The following is a 22,063-nucleotide window of genomic DNA, read 5'->3' on the forward strand; positions in this document are numbered from 1 at the left end:
CAAGGCCGCTCCATCTTTGGTTTTCCCCTCAGAGTCATTCTTCCTTCATACCTTTCAATCCAGGCTGACAGTGTTTCTCCTGATTTGACTTTTTAGAAACCTTGTCCACCCTTTGCAATTTTCAGGGTCCAAGCCACCAGATAAAGGGTTCTCCACAGGTCTTTTCTGGATACCTGCATCTCTATTCCTTCTGCTTCTGCTGAGATAGTTGATTGTATCTGTGAGTCACGCACCTAATTCCTTTAGCAAATGGTTGTCCTTGACCCTGTTTCCAGTGCACACTATCTGGATAGGCTGAGAATTTGCCAAATCATCAAATTCTGATTTCTTTTTGCTTAGCAATTTCTACTTCAATTTGTGCCTTTCTTCTCCCATTTTACTAGACAAAGCAAGGAGAAAGCAGTCTACATCCTCCACACTTGGTTGAAAAATCTCCTCAGCTAAATATCCAGGTTCGTCAGTTACAAGTTCTGCTTTCCACCTAATAGAAGAACACAGTTCAGCCAAATTCTCTGCCCCTTTATAACAAGGATCACCTTTCCCTCAGTGACCAATAACGTTTCTTATTTCCATCTGAGACCTCACCAGAGGCACCTTTAATGTGCATGTTTCTAGCCCCATTGTGTTCAAAACAATCTAGGCTTTTACAATCAAGTTCCTCAACACTCTTCCAGCCTCTACCCATTACCCAATGCCACAAGCACTTCCACTTTCTTAGGTATTTGTTGTAGTAGCCGCATCCCATTTCATGGTACCAAAATCTGTATCAGTCAGGGTTCTCCAGAGAAACAAAACCAAGAGATTAACTTTAAGGAGGGATGAGAGTAAGGAAGGCAGGCCCAGAGCAGCACCGGGCTTGCATCAGTGAGCCAGACTCTGTCCTCTCCCGTCTTTCAGGGAACACTTGAGACCCCTCTGTTATGCAGAACATGAACTTCTGCTTCATTGGCTGCTTCCTGCTTCCAGATTCCAGGAGACTCATTCTTGTTCCCGTGCTTCCAGTCAGTGGAGATGTTCACTGTTGTTGCTGCTATTATTATTATCATTTTGGTTAGTTATTTAATTTGGTTTTCTCTTTTCAGATTTTACTTTTCATCACTATGTGCTTACAGCAGAAGGGTTTATCTAAATGCAAATTTACAAAATATCTTTATCTGTTAGCTGACTTTTGACTAAAGTTGGATAGCAAATAGTCAAGACTGAAGGGGTTGGAAGTTCTGTATTGCCTATTGAAATAAGATAGATCTGCTTGTATTCTAATCGTGTGGGTTGCAAAAATGACATTATTATATAAGAATCAAAGAGCCTTACTTGTATTCTTACCTGGAGGCAGGGCTGTGCCATCACTGTACCAATATGGTTCTGCAAGAGGACTTTGCAGTAGCCCAAGGACTTTCATTCAAATGCAGCTTTTGATCTAGTCAGCTATTTGAACCAAAGCTTTAATAAAGTCATGGAATTCTGCACCATAAAGCATAAAAGAGTTGACTCTGACTTGGGATATTTTGTATTCAGGAAGTTTCCATTTCTATCACCTCTATCGTAAAATAACTTACAAAGCTTTTCTAAAATTTAGGATTTTGAGCAGTGTAATAAGCATGTCAAGACATAATACTCCCACAAATAAGGAAGCTCACTTATTGGATAGAAGTTTGAGCATTTTCTATTGGAGTGTAGAACATCTACCAAAAAGGATGAGTTAGTTTTGGCATAGTTAATATTGAGCTGTTCTTTCTCGCAGTAATTGGCAAATAGATTCAGTTGTTTCTTGAAGCCTGCTCTGAAATATACAGGTAAGACCATGTCATCAACATAGACAGAATAAATCCTGAAGATGAGAATCCCATGATGTTGAACAAGTGTGGACCTAAGTCCGTGAAGTGATGCACTGTCTGACTTCTATATAGTCTAGACAAGTTACCAGTGAATATGGATTTTTTTGTTCAATGGTCATATTTAATTTTTTTACCAATAAAATATTTTATATTAACATTTAATCAGTACATTTTCTTTTCTTTAGTACAGGCTAAAATCATAGAAATAGTGAATAGCTGTCTTATATAACCTACGAGGACATCAACAACGATGAAGAAAATATCACAATATGCATTTCTTACCTGTGACACTGAACTTAATATTGGAAACATTTTATAAAGGTGAAACTACATATTTCCTTCTGTGCATCAGTTCTTCCAAGCAGCTTCAATCTCTAGTGGACTTTGCTGTGATGTTTTCTGGGGCATCATTGGTTGTCTAACAGAAAGAGAGAATGAAATTTGTCTGCTAGTCCTCAAGGATACCAGCAGCTCTCTTACCAGAAACCTTTGCAAAATATTCTCGTTGGATCATTTTTGTCTTTTCTTTTCACTTGACTAAATCATGCTCATCATTCAAGACTCAACCAACATATATTTATGATCTCCTCAGGCTGGTTTAATTGTACTTCTTAATACAGTAATTATTACTATAGACCAGTTTTTGTCAGCTAGAGTTTGATGAGAAAATTACACCTTAATGCCATAAGTCTTAGAATGGATTGAATTAATTTATCTCCTATGCATTGAGGTGCACGTAATGTTTATGTAACATCATTGGGAGAACTGAGAAAACAGTCACTCAAATCATTTTCTGTGTTTGATGGTGCAGGTAACTCCAGTTGAGAAAAGCTGCCACAGAGTATTATAATTTTTCCGCCTTGTTTCTTGTTATCTCCCAAAGAATTGTACGCTCTATGAAGGAATGGACTGCATCTCGTTCCATCATTGTACCCCTAATGCTAGTTCAATGAATGCCTTCCGTGTAGGAGTTGTTTGATACATATTTGTGAATTAAATGACACAATGAAGGAAGCTTCCTCTGGCATAATTTTGATGGTAGAACTGTTTAAGGTGACCAGTAATTCATATCACAATATCCAGGGAGGGATATGTGAGCCTAGGTCATACATGAACTGGTGTTAATATTTGAAAGGTCCAGTTAGATGGGGAGGCCACTGGTAGTCTGTGGTTGTAATTGTCTCAGAGAGTGGTAGGACTGACACCCAGTTCTCAAGTCATTTTATTCATAACTGAGCTAGTCTGGGTGAGCAAGAACAAAGATGGGACAAGACCACAAGTCTCATCCAGGAGGCTAGCTTGGGTTCCTTTATAGGGTAGGGACGATAAGAGTCCCGAGAATGGCAAGAGACGAGGTTTTCAAGTATCTACCTGTTTCATATTTGCTATTGTTCCATTGGTCACAGTGTTGTGGACTGAATGTTTGTGTCCCCTCAAAATTCATATGTTGAAGTCCTAACCCCCAATGTAATGATATTTGGAGATGGGGCCTTTGGGATATAATTAGGTCATGAAGGCGGGATCCTGCTCTCATGGAATTATTGCCCTCATAAGAAGAGACATCAGAGAGCATGATCTCTCTTTGCACACGTGCACCAAGAAAAGGCTATGTCAGCACACAGTAAGAAAGCGGCTTTCTGAAAACCAGAAAGAAGGGTCTCACAGCCCTGACCATGCTGGCACCCTGATCTCAGACCTCCAGCCTCCAGAGGCATGAGAAAATAAGTTTCTGTTGTTTGAGCTGTCCAGTCTGCAGTATTTTGTCATGGCATCCCGCACAGACTAATACACACAACAAGTCACATGGCCAAGCCCAGAGTAAGTGTGAAAGGGAACTATTTAAAGAGGTGAGTACAGAGAGGGGAATAATTTGTGGCCAATTTTGCAATCTTCCGTAATTGCATTATAGTCTTTGAATAAATATGATGCATGATCTAATAAAATTTGTATAGGTATCATAAATTAATGAATTATTCCCCTTTGGATATAAAATATTTTTTAAAGAAGCTCTCCTTTTAGAAGGAAAGACCTGGTGTCAGATATTCTGATGGTATTCAGAGCTTACGCATCCTGCGCTTACTTATTATGTGCGCTTCAGGACTATTACGTGTTTTACTAGTTTTGCAGGCTGCTCATATTTCCCGGTGGATATATACATGAGACCAAATGACAATGCAGGCTAAATAGTCATTAAATCCGCCTTCAATAATCTGTTCAAAACTTAAAATTCCTATTATTTTATTGCCAATTGACCTTCAGGCAAATTGTCAAAAAATTTATGAGTTGCAGCATGAATATGTTCCCAGGTGTCTCTTGGGTAAAATATGACTCGCAGCTTTCTTGCTCCTGAAATGATTAAGCCTCAAACCTGGAGTTGACAGCGAGTCAGTGCACAGATTGATGCTCTCAATGACTAACGTTTGACAGAGTGTGCCTCTGATTTATGATGCTTCTAGGTAAAACCAGTTTACCTCATTTTTTAGTATTTTTACTATGCTCTTTCACTAATCAGATGAAACAATTTAATTTCTTTTATATTGAAGATGTACACTTTGAATAAACAAATTACTTAAAATTAAACTTTTTCTTTTTAAGTATAATTTTAGTGTATTTTTTTGTTAGGCTGACATGGTCCTTGCTCTTTTCTTTTTTGATGTCAAGTATCTCCTGATTTTTTTTATTTGTTTTTTTGGGGTTTATCTAACAGTAAACTTAGTACTTATATAAAATCTATTTAGTAATTATTGGCTTTTTATTATCATTTATCTATTCAAGCACAGCAAATGTACTTGAGAAACAGTCAACAATTAGGCCAGCTCTCACTAAATGAGCTTTCCTGAAAAATATAGAAAACTAGGAAATCACTTTTCTCTTACTCCTCAGGAATACTTTGAATAATTATAATGTTTTAAATTTGTTTTTTTTTAAGAATTAAAGCATGTCACAGTAGAGAAGGAAACAAAATGCAATAAACAGAGGGAGAGGAGATAATAGACAGTTCCTTTCTGCAATATTTTCATCTACTAAGTAGATAAAAGAACACTACTGTTTATTATGTGTTTTTTTTATATCATATATATATTTGATAAATATAAAAGATTTTAAGTAACATTTACCTAAATTAGAAACTAGATTAATATAATGAATCTCCAGAAGCATGCAATTCAACTGAAGAATTTACTAGAAACATCACTTGAAATGACTTTATTCCTCTCCTGTTTCATCCCCAGTGTACCCCCACCATGGAAGTAACTATTATTCTGAACTTTATATTGATCCATTGCTTGTGTATGTGTGTTGGTGGGGGGCGGGATGTGGATATGTGTGTTTCCCGGCTTTATTAAGATATAACGTTGTGTAAATTTAAGATGGAAACCTGATGATTTGATACACATCTATATGGTGAAATGATTACCACAATAGGGTAGTTAACACCTCCATCACCTCATATAATTACCATTTTTATTTTGTGGTGAGAACATTTCAGATCTACTCTTTTAGCAAATTTTAAGTGTATAATAAAAAAATTTTGTTAAATGTAGTCACCATGCTGTATACTAGATCCTCAGAACTTATTCATCTTATAACTAGATGTTACTATTGTGCACTCAACATCTTTCTAATTCTCCCACGCCACATCCCCTGGCAACCACCATTCTACTCTCTGTTTCTAGGAGTTTGATGTTTTTAGATTCCACATATAAGTGAGATCATACAGTATTTGTCTTTCTCTAACTTATTGCACTTAGCATAATGCCCTCAGTCCATCCATGTGATCATAAATGGCAGAATTTCCGTCTTTTTTATGGATGAGTAATATTCCATTGTGTGTGTGTGTGTGTGTGTATATATCTATATACACATTTATGAAAATATATTTCCTTGATTTTTTTTCCTGTGCAGAAGCTTTTTAGTTTGGTCTAATCCCACTTTTTTTTTTTTACCTTGTCTTTTGTTTCTTGTGCTTTTGGTGTCATATCCAAAAAATTATTGTGAAGACCAGTATCAAGGGACTTTTTCCCTATGTTTTCTTCTAAGAGTTTTAGGGTTTTATTCTTACATTTAAGTTTTAATCCATTTTAAGTTAATTTGTGTGAGTGGTGCAAGATAGAGGCCCAATTGTATTTTTTTGCATATGATTATCCAGTTTCCCCAACACTGTTTATTGAAAAGACTCTCCTTTTCCCATTTTGTATTCTTGGCTCACTTGTCAGATATTAGTTGATTGTATTTGCATGGGTTTATTTCTGGGTTTGTGAATCTGTTACATTGGTCCATATGTCTTATTTTTATGCCAATACCATACTGTTTTGATTACTATACTTTTGAATTATGGTTTGAAATCAGAAAGTGTGATGCCGCCAGCTTTGTTGTTCTTTCTCAAGATTGCTTGGGCTATTCAGGGTCTTTTGTGGTTCTATATGAATTTTAGGATTTTTTTTTCTATTTCTGTGAAAAATGCCACTGGTATCTTGATAGGCATCCCATTGAATCTGTAGATTGCTTTGTGCAGGGTGGACATTATAACATTATTAATTCTTCTAGTCGGTGAACCTCAGATATCTTTCCAAATATTACTTCTTCAATTTATTTCATCAAAGTCTTATAGCTTTAAGTGCAGAGACCTTTTCCTCTTTGGTTAAATTGACTTCTAAGTATTTTATTGTTTTGATGCTATTGATTTCATTCTTAATTTCTTTTTTCAGATAGTTCAGTTGTAGTGTATAGAAATGCAACTAATTTCTGTGTATTGATTTTGTATCCTGGAACTTCATTGAATTTGTTAATTAGTTCTGACAGTTTTTGGTAGATTCTTTAGGATTTTCTACATTTAAGTTCATATCATCTGCTAACAGAGACGATTTTGCTTCTTCCTTTGCAATATGGATGACTTTTCTTTCTTTTTCATCTAGATCTTAGAGGAAAAGTTTTCAGTTTTTTACTCTTGAGTATGATGTTAGCTGTGAGCTTGTCATATATGGCATTTATTATGTCGAGGTACATTCCTTTTATACCTAATTTCTTGAGAGTTTTTATCATGAAAGGATGTTGAATTTTGTCAGATGCTTTTGTATATCTATTGAGATGATGATATAATTTTCATCCTTCATTAATGTGGTATACCACATTTATTGATTTGTGTATGTTCAACCATCTTTGCATCCTAAGGATAATTCCCACTTGATCATGATTGTGATCCTTTTAATGTGCTGTTGAATTCACTTTGCTAGTATTTTGTTGGGAATATTTGCATCTATGTTCATCTATGTTCATTTGGCCTGTAACTCAATTATCTTGTAGTGTCCTTATTTTAGTATCAGAGTAATACTGGTCTCATAGAATGAGTTTGGGAGTGTTCCTTTTTTTCAATATTTTGGAAGACTTTGAGGATTGGTGTTAATTCTTCTTTAAACGTTTGGTAGAATTCAGCAGTCAAGTCATCTAGTCCTGGGCTTTTCATTTTTGAGAGGTTTTTGATTACTGATTCAATCATCTTACTTGTTATTGGTCTGTTCAGATTTTCTGTTTCTTCATGATTCAGTCTTGGTAGTTTGCATGTTTCTAAGAATGTATCCGTTTCTTCTGGATTATACAATTTGTTGGCTTGTAATTTTTCATGGTAGTCTCTTGTGATCCTTTGTATTTCTGTGATAATAGTGGTAATGTCTCCTCTTTTATGTGGGACGTTATTTATTTGAGTCTTCTCCCTCTTTGTTTTTCTTAGTCTAGCCAAAGGTTTGTCAATTTTGTCTGTCTTTTCAAATAAACCAGCTATTAGTTTCATTGATCTTTTCTAATTTTTTTTTCTGGTCTCTATTTATTTCTGATTTGATCTTTATAATTTCTTTTTTTCCTTGCTAACTTTAGGTCTAGTTTGTTCTTCTTTTTTCTAGTTCCTTGAGGTATAAAGTTAATTTGTTTATTTGAGATTTTCTCAATGTAAGTGTTTATCACTATAAACCTCTGTCTTAGAATTACTTTTACTATTTTCCGTAAGTTTTGGCATGTGTTTTCATTTTCTTTTGTTTCAAGATGTTTTTTGATTTTCCTTTTGATTTCTTCTTTGACTCGTTAGTTGTTCAGAAGTATGTTGCTTAATTTCCACATCTTTGCGAATTTTCCAGTTTTCCTTCTGTTATTGATTTCTAGTTTCATTCCATTATGGTCAGAAAAGATATTTGGTATGATTTCAATCTTCTTAAATTTTCTAGGACTTGTTTTGTGACCTAACATGTGATCTGTCCTGGAGAATGTTCCATTTACAATTGAGAAGAATGTGCATTCTGTTGCTGTTGGATGGAATGTTCTGTATATGTCTGTTTGGTCCATTTGGTCTAAAGTATATTTCAAGTCCAATGTTTCCTGATTGATTTTCTGCCTGGATGATCTATCTATTGTTGAAAGTTGGATGTTGAAATCCCCTACTGTATTGTATTGCTGTCTTATTTCCTCCTTTCAGATCTGTTAGTATTCACTTAATATAGTTAGGTACCCCATTTTGGGGTTCATATATATTTGCAATTGTTATATCGTCTTGATGAATTGCCCCCTTTTTCATTATATAATGACTTTGTTTGTCTCTTGTTAGAGTTTTGGACTTAACATCTATTTTGACTTATGTAGGTAATATAAGGATAGCTATCCTGATCTCTTTTGCTTTCCATTTGCATGGAAATCTTTTCCTCTCTCTTCACTCTGAGCTTATGTGTGTCCTTAAAGCTGAAGTCTCTTATAGGCAGCATATAGTTGGCTGTTTTGTTTTTTTTTTTTTTTTTGTCCATTTAGCTGCTCTATGCCTTTTGATTAAGAATTTAATTCATTTACATATAAAGTAACTATTGATAGGTGAGTACTTACTGATGCCATCTTATTAATTGGTTTTTGACTATTTTATAGCTCCCATATTCCTTTTTTCCTCTCTTGCTATCTATTTTAATGAATTTATAATTTTCTTTAGTGGTATGCCTTAATTTCCTTCTCTTTGTCTTTTGTGTGCATTCTGTAGGTTTTGCTTTGTAGTCACCCCATGAAGCTAATATAAATCATTTCATAGATATAATGGTCTATTTTATGCTGATAATAATTTAAATTGCATACAAAAACTCTACTCTTTACTCCCTTCCCCCCATATTTTATGTTTTTGATGTCACAATTTACCTCTTATTATATTGTATATCTGTTAACAAATTATTGTAGCTCTTGTTATTTTTAATAAATCTACCTTCTTTCCCTCTGGCCCGATGGTTACTGCTTTGTCATGGCTTTTCCAGATTACTGCAATAAAATTTAATTACTTTGTTGGTATATCATCTATCTCCCTTCAGGTATTTTCTCTGCCGTATCGCTAGGATTATTCTTTAAAATGCAAACTAATTAAATCATCCCCTTGTTCAAAAAGCAAAATATAAAGTTCCAAAGCTTTAAGATGAATAGACAGTGTGCCCGTCCACCCTCATTTCTCTTCAACGACATTGTGGTGTCATGCTGTCTATTTCCAGGACATACCAACTGGTATGATTTTTGTCACGTATTACAACTACCAATCCCACTGCACTCCAACCCATGCTAAGAGTGAATCCCTTTCATCTTTCAAGACACAGCTCACCCAGGTCAGTGTGACTTCAACTCCTCTCAACAAAGCTCCTTGACCATCACCATATAGTCTAGATTTTCATCCTCTTAGCCCCATAGAAATCTGAATTTACCTGTCTAATGATGTTTATCATACCAATTGTAACCATCTACTTCATAATTTACCTCCTAGATTGAGTTATTTCATAGATCAGGAGCTATATTCTATATCATAGTCATCTTTATATTTCCAATGTCTGGCACAATCTTTGGCATGAAATGAGATATCCAGTAAATGTTTGGTGAAATAAAGAATGAATGCTAGAAACAAGAAGACATAAAAACACAATGTTCTACATTGATTTCGTCATAAGGACAGAATTAGAATGAAGAAAGAACTTGGTTAAGGCTTACCTCTAGGAATAAGAACTCAGGATAGAAACTCATTTCCACTTTAATTATCATCTCAGGGAGAGGCAGGATCTGTAATTGAAGACCAGCACAGTTAATACCCCGTAAGCTGTTGAACTTCCCCATGTTTATCATTTTTACTATCCCTACGTGTTTTCCCACAGTGATAATTAGTAATAACCTGAAAAAGAAAGAACTTTTCTGCCTAACTTTAGGGGCATCGAGAAAAGGCAGGTTTAGGGAGACTATCCCAATTTGCAGTCAAGACTGCAATGTAGAACTTTTACAAAGGACAAAGAGGCAACGGACAAGATTAGCAAACAGGCTGAGTGCCTGGGACCCACAGCCAAGAAAGAATGAATCAGGGAGTGAGTGAGTTGGTCCTGAGAGCTTCCAAGAGCCATGGGGCTGAGCATCGCAGAGCATTTGGGGCATTTTCCAATATAGTGTTTTCTGTATAGCAGTTAAGCAAGTTTGAAAAGCAACCTTGAACTTTATAGGAATTATATGTGGTCTTAATTCTCTTAGACTGAGAATTAATTATCTTGGTTGCTATTGTGTTTTGGATTGAGAAAAAGGCAGGGAGGAGAGGAGGTCTTCAGCTTCCACTCTTTAGAAGTAAGTAAAACAAAGGTTCTTCAGCATTTTACTTTCCTTGGTTACTATATTTGCAAACACTCTTTTGTCTACCCCTGACCCCTGAATGATGAATCTCTATCGTAATACTCTGTTTATTTTCTTTGTACAGGGTATCAGTCTGTAATTGTCCTGTCTTCGTTTGTAACTTTCTTTTTGCCTCTCTCCTCTACTAAAATACACGTCCATGGGTGGGAGTTTGTTTTGTTCAGCACTGTAGCCACTGTGCTTGGCACATAGCAGGTTTTCAATGGATGTTTGTTGAATATTGACTGAATATGGAGTCAGGTTGATATTAATAATCTCAGACTCTTCACCCTTCACTTCTCTTCACAGGGACCTTGAATTCTCTGAAATGTCTCCCACAAAATATTTCTGGGACTCACATGATATCAGAGAGAGATCAAATGCGTTTTTCCACTACTGTTTCTCACCATTGCAAATGCCTTCAGTGGAAACAACACCAATAGCAACAACAACATTGTCTATGTAAATGCTCCCAAAGTAATTGATTCCCAAGGACCGAAAGCTGGGGTGCAGGCAGGAATGGCAAAAACGCCCCCTGTCCAAATCTATACCAAACTTTATCTGCTAAATCTTAAAACATCACTGTGTACAGAGCCTCAATGTCTCTCAGGAAAACAGTTTCTTTAGTGTCTGTCTTTAAACAGTCTGTCCACTGGAACCTGCAGGCTGGACAGTGTGGTTACCATGGCATCCTTCTTGCTTACTGTATTGTTTTGCTCCCTCCTGGGTATCCATGCTCTCTCCCCCCTGCCTGTAGCCACATAGCAAAACAAACAAAACAAAACAAAATTGTCAGTTCATGCAAATAGATTCCTGGAATCATCTTCAGTTCCCTGGCGCTGTAAGAATAGTTTGGAACCTCAGTTTTCTCTGCACCAGAAAAACTCTCTGTATAAACGTACTGTTCTCATTGGAATCTAGAAGCCTCCCTAGCTCATTGCAAACATTTTTTTTTATAGAACTTCTTCAAAAATTGCAGAAAAATTGTTAATAACATTTTTCCTAACTCAATTATTTCCTGAAATAATTTCCTTGTCTATCAGGAGATTCATATACATTAGGGAGAGGTGTAGGCATGATGGTGAACGAAGAATAGTTCTTGTTTTGTAGCCCCATTTAAGGTCAAGTGTGACTGGACGTAATATTGCAAATAGTGATTCAACCTATAGCATTTCTTTTTTTTTTAGAGACTGGCACCTGAGCTAACTTCTGTTGCCAATCTTCTTTTTTTCTTCTTCTTCTCCCCACAGCCCCCAGTACATAGTTGTATATTCTAGTTGTAGGTCCTTCTGGTTCTGCTATGTGGGACGCCACCTCAGCATGGCTAGATGAGCGGTGCTAGGTCTGTGCCCAGGATCTGAACCAGCGAACCCCGGCCGCGAAAGCAGAGCACACGAACTTAACCACTTGGCCATAGGGCTGGCCCCTCAACCTATAGCATTTCTTAATCTCTTATATTGGATAGAGAGCTTTCTTTTACTGAATCCTTTAAGAGGGTCAGCTGTGGGCACAGATGGAACCAATGACATTCAGGTCTTTTTTTTTAGGTCCATGAGGAACATGGCTTAGTCAGTGTGAACTCCTTTCAGGATAGGTTTATATTCAAAGGTCTAATTATTTCCATCACCCAGAGGGGCCAGTTGGAGCGGGTTAGAGTCCTAAGTCCCCAGGAATCCCTTAATGCAGCCTCATTCCCCAAGGTCCTTGGTGATGAGTTTTACACGGTTGACCCCAAAGGAACTGGGTGAAAGGTTTGTCTGAGATGGAGGTGAAAGATAGGAATCCCTTTCTGCTGTTCCCAGGTTTGGAATGGTGTCATTCTAGTGAGCAGAGCAGAAAGGACCGGAAGCTTGTTGCTTCTATCTCAGCTGCATGTCCTGCTGTCTGTCAGTCTGGGATGCATGGAACTGGCAACCAGAAGGTCAGAGAAAGCACAGCGCTCTCTCGTGGAGCATGAAGGAATGTAAAGGAAGCTTTAGGGCTTGAGAGCTAACTTTTCATTCAAGCTGCAGCAAAGTCGGAACAAACATGAAGAGAATGGTTCCCAGTCAGGCAGCAGAATCTCTGGTCTGGGAGGATGGGTGGATGCCAGGAGCTATGAGGAAAGCGCTAGATGGGAACAAAATCAAACTAATAAAAGAATTAAAAGGTAGAGAAATTAGGTTAGAATCAAGGTGATGCTTGGAATTATTGATATCTTCCCTGCCCAGTTGGTAGCCAAACCTGAAAGAAGGCAGCCTCCTTAGGCTCCTTTAGGAGAAGGCTAAGGTGGGGGAAATGAATGCAGTGTGCAAAGGCAAAAGGTTTCTGAGAATTCTGTTGCTTCTCATTTGCTGTGGTCCAAGTGCGTCATCAGTTCTCAGAGGACCACAGTTTGTTTGTTTATGTGTTTTTATGGGATTCACAGTCTCGACTAGGACAGTGAGCAAAGGGAAAGGGAATGAGAAGGTTTTCTTTCTCTGCCTTCGGGATGACCCTTCTTTCTGGTGACCTTCCAGGGGTGATAAGCAGGATCGAACCAATCAATTTATTTTCAGCCACGCCTGTGGCTCTCGGCTAGGTTATATTTAACTTTGGGTTCATTTTTGCCAGTCAGCACCAACTTCATTATCGGTGTTCAGTGAATATTACATAACAATGACATCGGATTCTAAATAAGAGGGCTTGGAATGGTGAATTCTGTGGAATTCCTTCCTTAGAGAGGATCTTCGTAGTGAATCTTGTGAATGTCATAAGATGTGATGAAAGTGACCATTTTCAGCTCTGCTGCCTATTTCAGCTGGTTTTTATTGATCTTTTATAAGAAATGATTGCAGTAACAGTCCCCACCAAAGTCAGTGTCATAAAATTTATGTTTAAGTTTGAAAAGAGGAGTACCTTTTGGAATGTTTGTAAATAGTCAACTCTGATGCATTATTAATGCTCTTTAGTGATTATTTAAATTCTATTGAATATGATATTTTTATCAAACAATAAATGATTGAAATGATTCCCATTTGGTATTCATGTAGTATAATATTTTTATTTGAGTATATAAATTTGGCAAATATGGGAACTAAAAACATATAGTGTATGAATTGAAATATTACATACTTCTTTAAAACATTTTGAATATATAATATCGGAGGCTCTATTTTCATTCTATCTTTGAAAAATATCTTCATGTGATTTATTTGCAACACTTAACCAAATTGTCCCACTTTTATGGGAACGTATTCTGTTAAAGAACGTGAAAATATGCTTCAATATTTTAATCTTGATAAATGAAAAACTATTCAAACATATACCAGATCCTCTGAGGTTCTCATACAATAAGTTTTACGGAAACTAAATTGTGATTTGGGAATTGAATAAAATTCTAAGCACGCTTAAGGAACCAGCACTTGGCCTTTAGGAGCCTCTTGGATTTAATTAAATGCTTGGCCCCGTCCACTTATATAATGGAATTCCTTCAGATGATTCTTTGAAAAGAACTTTTCTCCTTCAGCCCATATTTTTGGAATCTTGGAAAACTTTCTCAAATAATGTCTATCTGTTCATTACTTATTTTTGAATGGCAGTAGCATTTTCCTAGAGGAGGGAAAAAGTTTGTATGTCACACGCTAAGAAAGTCTAGAAAATAGAACTAGTGTCATAGAATCAAATATGAGCTGAAAGGGACCTCTGAGAACACTTAATCCTGCGCTTTTTACAAATAAGGAAATTAAAAGCCAGTGTGAATGTCACTTGCTTAAAGGGTTACAACACTTTAGCAACGTTTATTGTAATACATGTATTTAAATTTTCCATAGTGTTACATCTCTGTACGTCACGTAAAGCAAGTTACAGGATATTGGAGTCACTTTAATCACGTGGTCATTTTACATTTCCAACAGTCACTGTTGCTTTCCATGCAGGCTGATAGCGCATTTTATAGTATAACCCTTTAAAAAATATTTCAAAAATTATTTGGTTCTATTTAGTGCAAATAATAACTCTCAGTTCTTTCTGAGACATGCCTCTCTAAATAGACTGAATTATAGAAAATCTGAGTTCATTAGATCTTCAGGGACCACACCATTGATCTCTTCTCCACCTCTGCTCCCAACTGTTTTTCAAACTGAAAGAATTTACTGGTGTCTGACTTAAGCCTTTAAGAGATTTTAAGAAAAGTTACTAAGGCTACATCCTGGGTTTGGTCTTTACCCCTGCTTTAGTGACCTTTTGATTTAGTTTTTGCCCTCAGCTGGTGTCTTAACTTGAGAATCTTTTTCCAGGCTAAAGATAGAGGGAAAAATGTGTCTTTCAACCCTGCAAATCCTGTAACACATGGATTGTCCCTTTTCCCTTTGCATCCCTGCTTGCAAACAGGTTGTGTCTATTATGACTTCATTGCCTTTCCTAGAACTTGTGAATGTAGCTAATTAAAACCAATTCATGGGGCCAGTCCAGTGGCATAGTGACTGAGTTACGTGTTCCACTTTGGTGGCCTGGGATTCGCTGGTTCGGATCCCAGGTGTTCTTGTCAAGCCATGCTGTGGCAGGCATCCCACATATAAAGTGGAGGAAGATGGGCACAGATGTTAGCTCAGGGCAAGTCTTCCTCAGCAAAAAGAGGAGGTTTGGCGGCAGATGTTAGCTCAGGACTAATCTTCCTCAAAAAAAAAAAATAATTAAAAAAAAAAATTCATGCTACTAACATTTTTTCTCCAAATCTTTTGTCCCAGAACCCTAACTGCATTGTGTGGATTTTCTGCCTTTTAGGATATCACAGGCAAAAGTTTTACCAAATATTTTGCCTCTGCCTAGCATACATTGTCATTGTTTAACCTTTTCTAACAGAGAGTCCTCACCACCAGCTGCCCATCCCTCAAGCCAGTGCCACATAGTTTAGGATTTTGTTTTACCCACCCAACCTCAGATTTTGTTTTTCTATCAAACAACTCCAATATCTTAGAGCTTACAACAATAGGTATTTATTTCTTGTTCATGCTACTTGGCGGCGATGGGTCAGCAATAACTCAGGTTCACTCTGGTAGGATTGGCTGATCTTCAAACATATTCTTATTTTCAGGGATCTGGGCTAAAGGGACATGTTCCCATCTTGGACGGTAAGGACTACAGTTGTAAAGTCAAAACGTGCAAATACATTTTAAGCTTACTCTTGGGCATGGCCTAGACATCATTGGCGTCCCGTAGATGAAGCAAGTCACGTGGCCTAGCCCAAGTCAGTGGGTAGGGAGTATACTTTGCCTGCAGAGAAGCATGACAAGGATGGGTAGGGGACAAATAATTATGAAAAAAAATCAAAATTACCAATTTAATTCTCTCATAAGTGTATAGTAGAAGAAATAGGTGATAACCTGATTAGGTTCCTAAGAGTTCCACAGCTCTTCCCTTCAAACCCTTCAAAGTTTCATAATCCCGCCTAGTGCTGAATCCACTAGATGATTAATTTTCTGTGGGCTCCAGCCTTCATTTCCTCTTTGTATTTTGGCAATTACCAAACTAACTGAGTGTCTCCTGAAGTCTTTGGGGAAGCACATAGTTGGAATGGGTGGAGGGCAGAAAACTTGGGCAGTGACCACAAGCAAAGCAATATTAGAAGAGGCCAAATCCAGTGGGGTGGAGAAGGGGTGGCGATCAGAACATGTCAGGCAGTTCATGATTGAAAAGCAACGTGCACAGCTCTTAACTCTATAAGAGCCTAGTCCTGGAGTAAAACAGATGCTGCAGAGACTTAAAAAAAGATATTTCACATGGTTGAATTTTGGTTGCATTGTCTACAAAGTGGCGGCAATAGCTACTAAATAGAGTTATGAGAAAATGCAGATGTTAAAGTGTCAAATGTCTTAATCAGTGATGCTTACTTGTAACATAAGAGGTAACAGTGAATGTTATTTATACAGGTCGTTGGTTATCAGCAAATGTAATTTATATCTAAATTTATGCATGAGGACCATCTCTGGGGATCGTCTTTACAACGTATACAAGAGGCTCATAATTTCATTTAGATATAACTAAAAGCAAAACAATATAAAACAAAAAAAAAAAAAGGAAACAAAAATGGAGGTAAGATCTCTAAGTAAAACATAGCTTCTGGTTTCATTGTATTACCTTACAATAATCATATTTGAATTGATTGTAGATGAGTGAAAATTAACCTATTTTTAAAAACACATATAAAACCCAAAATTAGGGCAGCTAATTAGATGTGTAATATTAACTTAAAGTGTTTTATATATTAAGTTATTATAATAGAATTATCCCAAATTAGTATAAGAAAATATAATTGTTTTCTATAAGCCCCACCCTAACACTATGGCCTATGCATTTTCTTTTTAATACATCTCTTTTGTCACATATTTTGAATTCTTCTATCATGCAAGTTTATATCATCCTTTTTTCATTGAACATTATATAAAAAATATTTCCCATGTTATGATTTAATCTTCATAATAATCATTAAATTTATGTATAACAGTCTCTCAAGTGGATGACAGTAATATATTCAACCACTTCCCAAGGTTGGGCATTTAGGTTGTCTTTAGTTTCTCCATATTATAAACATGATTACTCAGGGAGATAGGGGCAGGGGTCACAGAATCATGAGGCTACAGCTGACACAGTGTTGAATGACAAAGAGATATGTCATAGATGGAACTAAATATATCCAGGATTCTACAAAGAGCAATGGTTCACAGGAAGCTTCAGCCATCCAGTGGGCAGAGGAGTCGATAGACCGGGGAAGCTTATGTTGGTGAAACGGAAGACCATGTTACTCAATGCCTGTGGCCAAGTTGATTCACCTTGTTGTTGTACTATTTCTTAATCCTGCCCCCATTGGTATTGTATTTTATAGAAACTTCTAGGGGCTTCTAACAAATTTCTGAATCTCATCATTGGTATCAGGAGATCTTGTGTATTTGTTTTTCTTATTCAATTTTTTAAAATTGGCTTTTTAATAGAAAAGTGAGAAACGTATTCTTCTGCCTTATAATCTTCCTAGAAACATCCAGGGTTTTTCTTTTTTAAAACTCCCCTTCCTAGTGCCAATTAATGACCTTCTTTTCAGATTGAGGAAGAGAACAAACACCAGAAAATCTTTAGACTAAATGAAAAATGGAAGGCCTCAAATCTCTTAAATATAATTCCACTTTTCTCCAGGTTGACCAGAGAATGTCACTAAATGTGAGAGGTGGGAAAGATAGTAAAAATGGTTTTCTGTCTAGGCTCCAAGGAATTCTAAGTGTTTGAAGAGGAACCTCAGGGACCATTTTGGGGAAGGAGTCGGGAAATGCTGATAGGTAGAGAGCCAGGTCTCTCTGACTCCCCCAGAAACCAGAGTAGCTGGTTTGGGTAGTAGGATTCTCAGTAAGATTTTGTTTCTATAAAGGATTCTGTGGCTTTGAGAACTGTGGCAGAAGTGAGGGTGGAGACAGAATAGAAAACTCACTCATCTGTTGCCATCCTCCCTAATAGTGGAGCCATACATATCTTTTCTAAGCTTTGGTTCTGGGAGAAAAGAAAAGACTACAAAGATGCAAGTAGGTAGCACACTCAGACCAGTTCTTCTCTAAATATGAAAACATATTTAAAATTTTGGGCTGGTCTTAGTCTGTTGGGGCTGCTATAACAAAATACCATAGACTGGGAGGCTCTCCGGAGGCTGGGAAGTCCAGATCAAGGTGCCAGCAGATTCAGTGTCTGACCGGAACCAGCTTCCTGGTTCATAGATGGCCATCTTCTCATGTCCTCACATGGCAGAAGGGGCAAGGGAGTTCTCCTGGGTCTCTTTCATAAGGGCGATAATCCCATTCATGAGGGCTCCATCTCCATGACCTAATCAATTTTCAAAGGCCCTACTTCCAAATACCATCACACTGGGAATTAGATTTCAACATATGAATTTTGAGAGGACACAAACATTTAGTCTATAGCATTCCACACCTAACCTAAAATTCATGTCCTTCTCTTATGCAAAATATTCATTCCAACAGTCTTAACTCCTTCCAGGATCAAGTCAAAGGTCTAGAGCCCAAAGTCTCATGTAAATATCATTCAAATCAGATATGGGGGAGACTCAAGGTATGATTCATCCTGAGACAAATTCCTCTCCAGCTGTGAACCTGTGAAATCTTCCAAAATACAATGGTGTGACAGGCGTAGGATAAACATTCCCATTCCAAAAGGGAGAAATAGGAAAGAAGTAAGGAGTAAAAGGTCCCAAGTAAGTCCAAAACTCGACATTAAACCTTAAGGATGGAGAATGATCTTTGACTGGATGATCTGCCTTCTGGACCCACTCGGCCTGTGGTCTCACCTCTGCAGCTCTCACAGGCTGGAGTTCCCTGGCTATGGCTCTCCTGGGTTTGGAATTGCACTCGGGTGAGTCGTCCTTGGGGACTGCCCTGCCTCCAGGACTCCATTGGGCAGTCCTCTAATTGGGTCTCTGCAGTAGTCCCACCCTGCCTTGGTTCTCTCTTGTGTCCATGGCTCTCCCTGGGTGGGATCGTGAGCCTGCAGCTCTGCCAGAAATTCCTTTGGAATCTAGGTGGAGGCAGCCATGCCCTCACAGCCCTTGCAGTCTACACATTAGCAGGGTTGGTGGAGGAATGTGGACGCTGCCCAAGTTTGCTGCCTATATCCTCCAGAGGGGTAGCCACTGTCACACATCCCAGGGCTTACTGGAGCTGCACCTGGGGCAGCCAAAGAGCGCAGTGCTGGAGTGCAAGGAGCAGAGCCCACGATGTGAGGCAGCATCTGCAGCACGCCCCAAGGTCCCACAGGCTCAGGCGCCCCTCCTTTGAAACTGCTCTGCCTCTGGGGCCTGTGCACTCTGGGCCTGTGATGGAAGGCAGCCATGCTGGTTTCTGAATTGTCTTCCAGGTTATTCTTCCATTGTCTTCAAGAATTGCTCCTGCTTCTGTTTAAATGGAGGACTAACCTTATAAAGAGTGTTTTGTCCACACTCTTAATGTTCTTTTCTGACCATGTTTTCTCATTTTTTTAAGTATGGATGGACCGAGAGTTCTCCAAATCTTTAAGTTCTACTTCCTTTTTGATTAACAATGTTCTCAAGTCATTTCTCTCTTCTAGCATTTCACTATAAAGAGTCAGGAGGAGCCAAGCCCACTCCTTCAGCACTTTGCTTAGAAATAGCTAAATACGCAATTTCATCACTTTCAAGTTCTATTGTAGAACTAGAAGATGAATACAGTTCAGCCAAGTTCTTTGCCACTTTATAGCAAGGCTCACCTTTCCCCCATTGTCCAGTCACGTGTTCCTCACTTCCACCTGAGACCTCAGCAGAATGGCCTTTACCGTCCCTATTTCTACCAACATTCTGTTCAAGATTACTTAGGTATTCTCTAAGAAGATTGAGACTGTCTCAACAGTACTCCTATTTCCTTTCTGGATTCTCACCAGAATCACTCTTATCAGTCCATTTATGGCAAGAGCTTTTTTCTGCATGCACCTCAAAATTCATCCACCTTCTACCCATCGTCCAGTTCCAAAGCTACTTCCACATTTTTAGGTGTTTGTTACAACAGCACCCCACTCCCAGAACCAATTTTTATCTTAGTCTGTTAGGACTACTATAACAGAATACCATAGGCCAAGTTGTTTATAAACAACAGAAATTCATTTCTCACAGTTCTGGAGGCTGAGAAGTCTAAGATCAAGGTGTCAGCAGGTTCAGTGTCTGCTTGGGGCGCTGTTTCTGGTTCATAGGCAGCTGTCTTTTCACAGTGTCCTCACATGGCAGAAGGGCAAGGGGCTCTCTGGGGCCTCCTTTATAAAGGCACTAATCTCATTCATTAGGGCTCCACCCTCATGACCTAATCACCTCCCAAAGACCCCCACCTGCAAATACCATCATATTAGGGATTAGGTATCAACATATGAAATTTGGGGGAACACAAACATTCAGTCTATAGGACCTTATAAAGTGATATTACAGGTTCTGGGGTTTAGGGCACAAACATATCTTTTGGGGGACTGCTACTCAGCCCACTACAACTGCTTTTACCTAATTCTAAGAGTATAGTATAAGAAATCAGGAGAATTGTTTGCTATGGAATGTCCATTTCCAATTCAATTATCTGCTGGTTCGTAGTGTCTTTCCTAATTTGCCCATTATAAAAACAGCTTTGGTTAGTTTGACCCTTAGTATCAATTAGCATTCTCAGAGTCCTTTTAACTACAGCTGTAGTTTACATCTAAAAATAGCTTTTGTGTTACTGATATTTTGTGGGCCATGAACTATTGGTATCTCTCCTGTCTAGCTGTCAAAGTAAATCAGTCAATAGGATTTAAAAGATGGTCCACTTTGAAGAATAAAATAACCTCCCAGGATTAGATTCCAATTTTAATTCAATTACATGTTGGAAAAGAAAAGATTTGGTTCAGTTTAATTCCTGTTATAAAATTGGGTGAGTTGTCACCTAAACTTAAACATCGTACATTAACTCGACATTACTATATCCTTTTGTATAGGAAGGAGGAAATAGAGAGCAAAAGGACAGTCCATTATTCTTTAAGGAACATATTAATTCCTTTAGGTGAAATAGGTCACTTTACAGGTAGGTTGTAAAGAACTACTCATGCCTTATCTAGCAGAATTTATAGTGAACCCAATAGTCTGCTAACATCTATTGATTTGATTTGGGACTTAGTTTGCTGAGTACATTATTTCTGGACTATATTTTGAAACATAAACTTCTGGATGGCATAGACTATTGATAAAAGTTCATAAAACTGATACATCCTGATTTAGATTTGGGAAAGTGAAGAAAGGATTATTCATAAAGTATTTAAAGGAACATTCTGATATTCTATACAAGTGAATGAGAAAGGGCCTTGACTGTAACACTAGCGTTTAGCCATTGACCATCGCCAGTAGTTTCATTACTTCTTTGTCCTGCATCACCTTTTCCAAAGATTGATCAACCCATATTGATCTCTAGATGATAAGTCAAAGTTCTTGGGCTTCAGCATATCTCACCACATAAGTTTTTGAAAAACACTTGAAATAGCCAAATGTCTTCAGTAGTCATCAAGTCACCCTTTTGTTAACAACAATGATATATTATAGTCTATATTCTCAAAAACATTATAGAAAAGACAGAGGTAAATAAATTGGAGTAATGATGAATTTCTAAAAACTTTGAAAGACAGTTGGGGTTTAGAATTCCAAAGAACAAGTATTTGAATTCTGGTAAACAAGACAGGCAAGGCTATGTGCAAGAATGGAAATTTGGAAATTCACCATAGAAATAAAACCGAAGGAGTACATTTGTAGGCAGGCAGAGAAGCCTCTAAGTTGGTATGTTAAAGTAGAATCAGAAACAATGCGCCTAATAGAAAGATACTAGTCATGGTACCAATATGATCACTTCCTGGACATTATGCTTTGGAAAACTCACCTTGGACTTCTGATCCTTTATGCTCTCATCCATAAATGTGATTAAAAGTACCACTTCCTCTTAGTTCACAGGATTATGGTAATTAATTGAATCTTTAGAAAAAAATTCAAAGCTTGAAAGCACTGTCTGTTTTTTCATGCACCCCGTTTTAAGCAAAACGCATCATAAAATGTG

General features: G+C 37.6%; 1 protein-coding gene across 12 annotated transcripts in view; it reads left to right on the plus strand.

Annotated features, from left to right (window-relative positions):
* The window catches only part of SLC16A7 (solute carrier family 16 member 7), a 266,294-nt gene that overhangs the window by 174,876 nt on the left and 69,355 nt on the right, over positions 1–22,063 (plus strand). For 3 of the 12 annotated variants that reach the window (XM_070495156.1, XM_070495155.1, XM_070495157.1), the window contains one exon: positions 16,370–16,532. The exons of the other annotated variants lie outside the window; for them this stretch is intronic. The gene's annotated coding sequence lies outside the window, so the exon portion shown is untranslated. The remainder of the gene's footprint in view (positions 1–16,369; positions 16,533–22,063) is intronic. 12 annotated transcript variants of the gene reach the window in all.

Source organism: Equus asinus, chromosome 22, assembly GCF_041296235.1.
Source record: "Equus asinus isolate D_3611 breed Donkey chromosome 22, EquAss-T2T_v2, whole genome shotgun sequence".
Taxonomy (NCBI): Eukaryota; Metazoa; Chordata; class Mammalia; order Perissodactyla; family Equidae; genus Equus; species Equus asinus.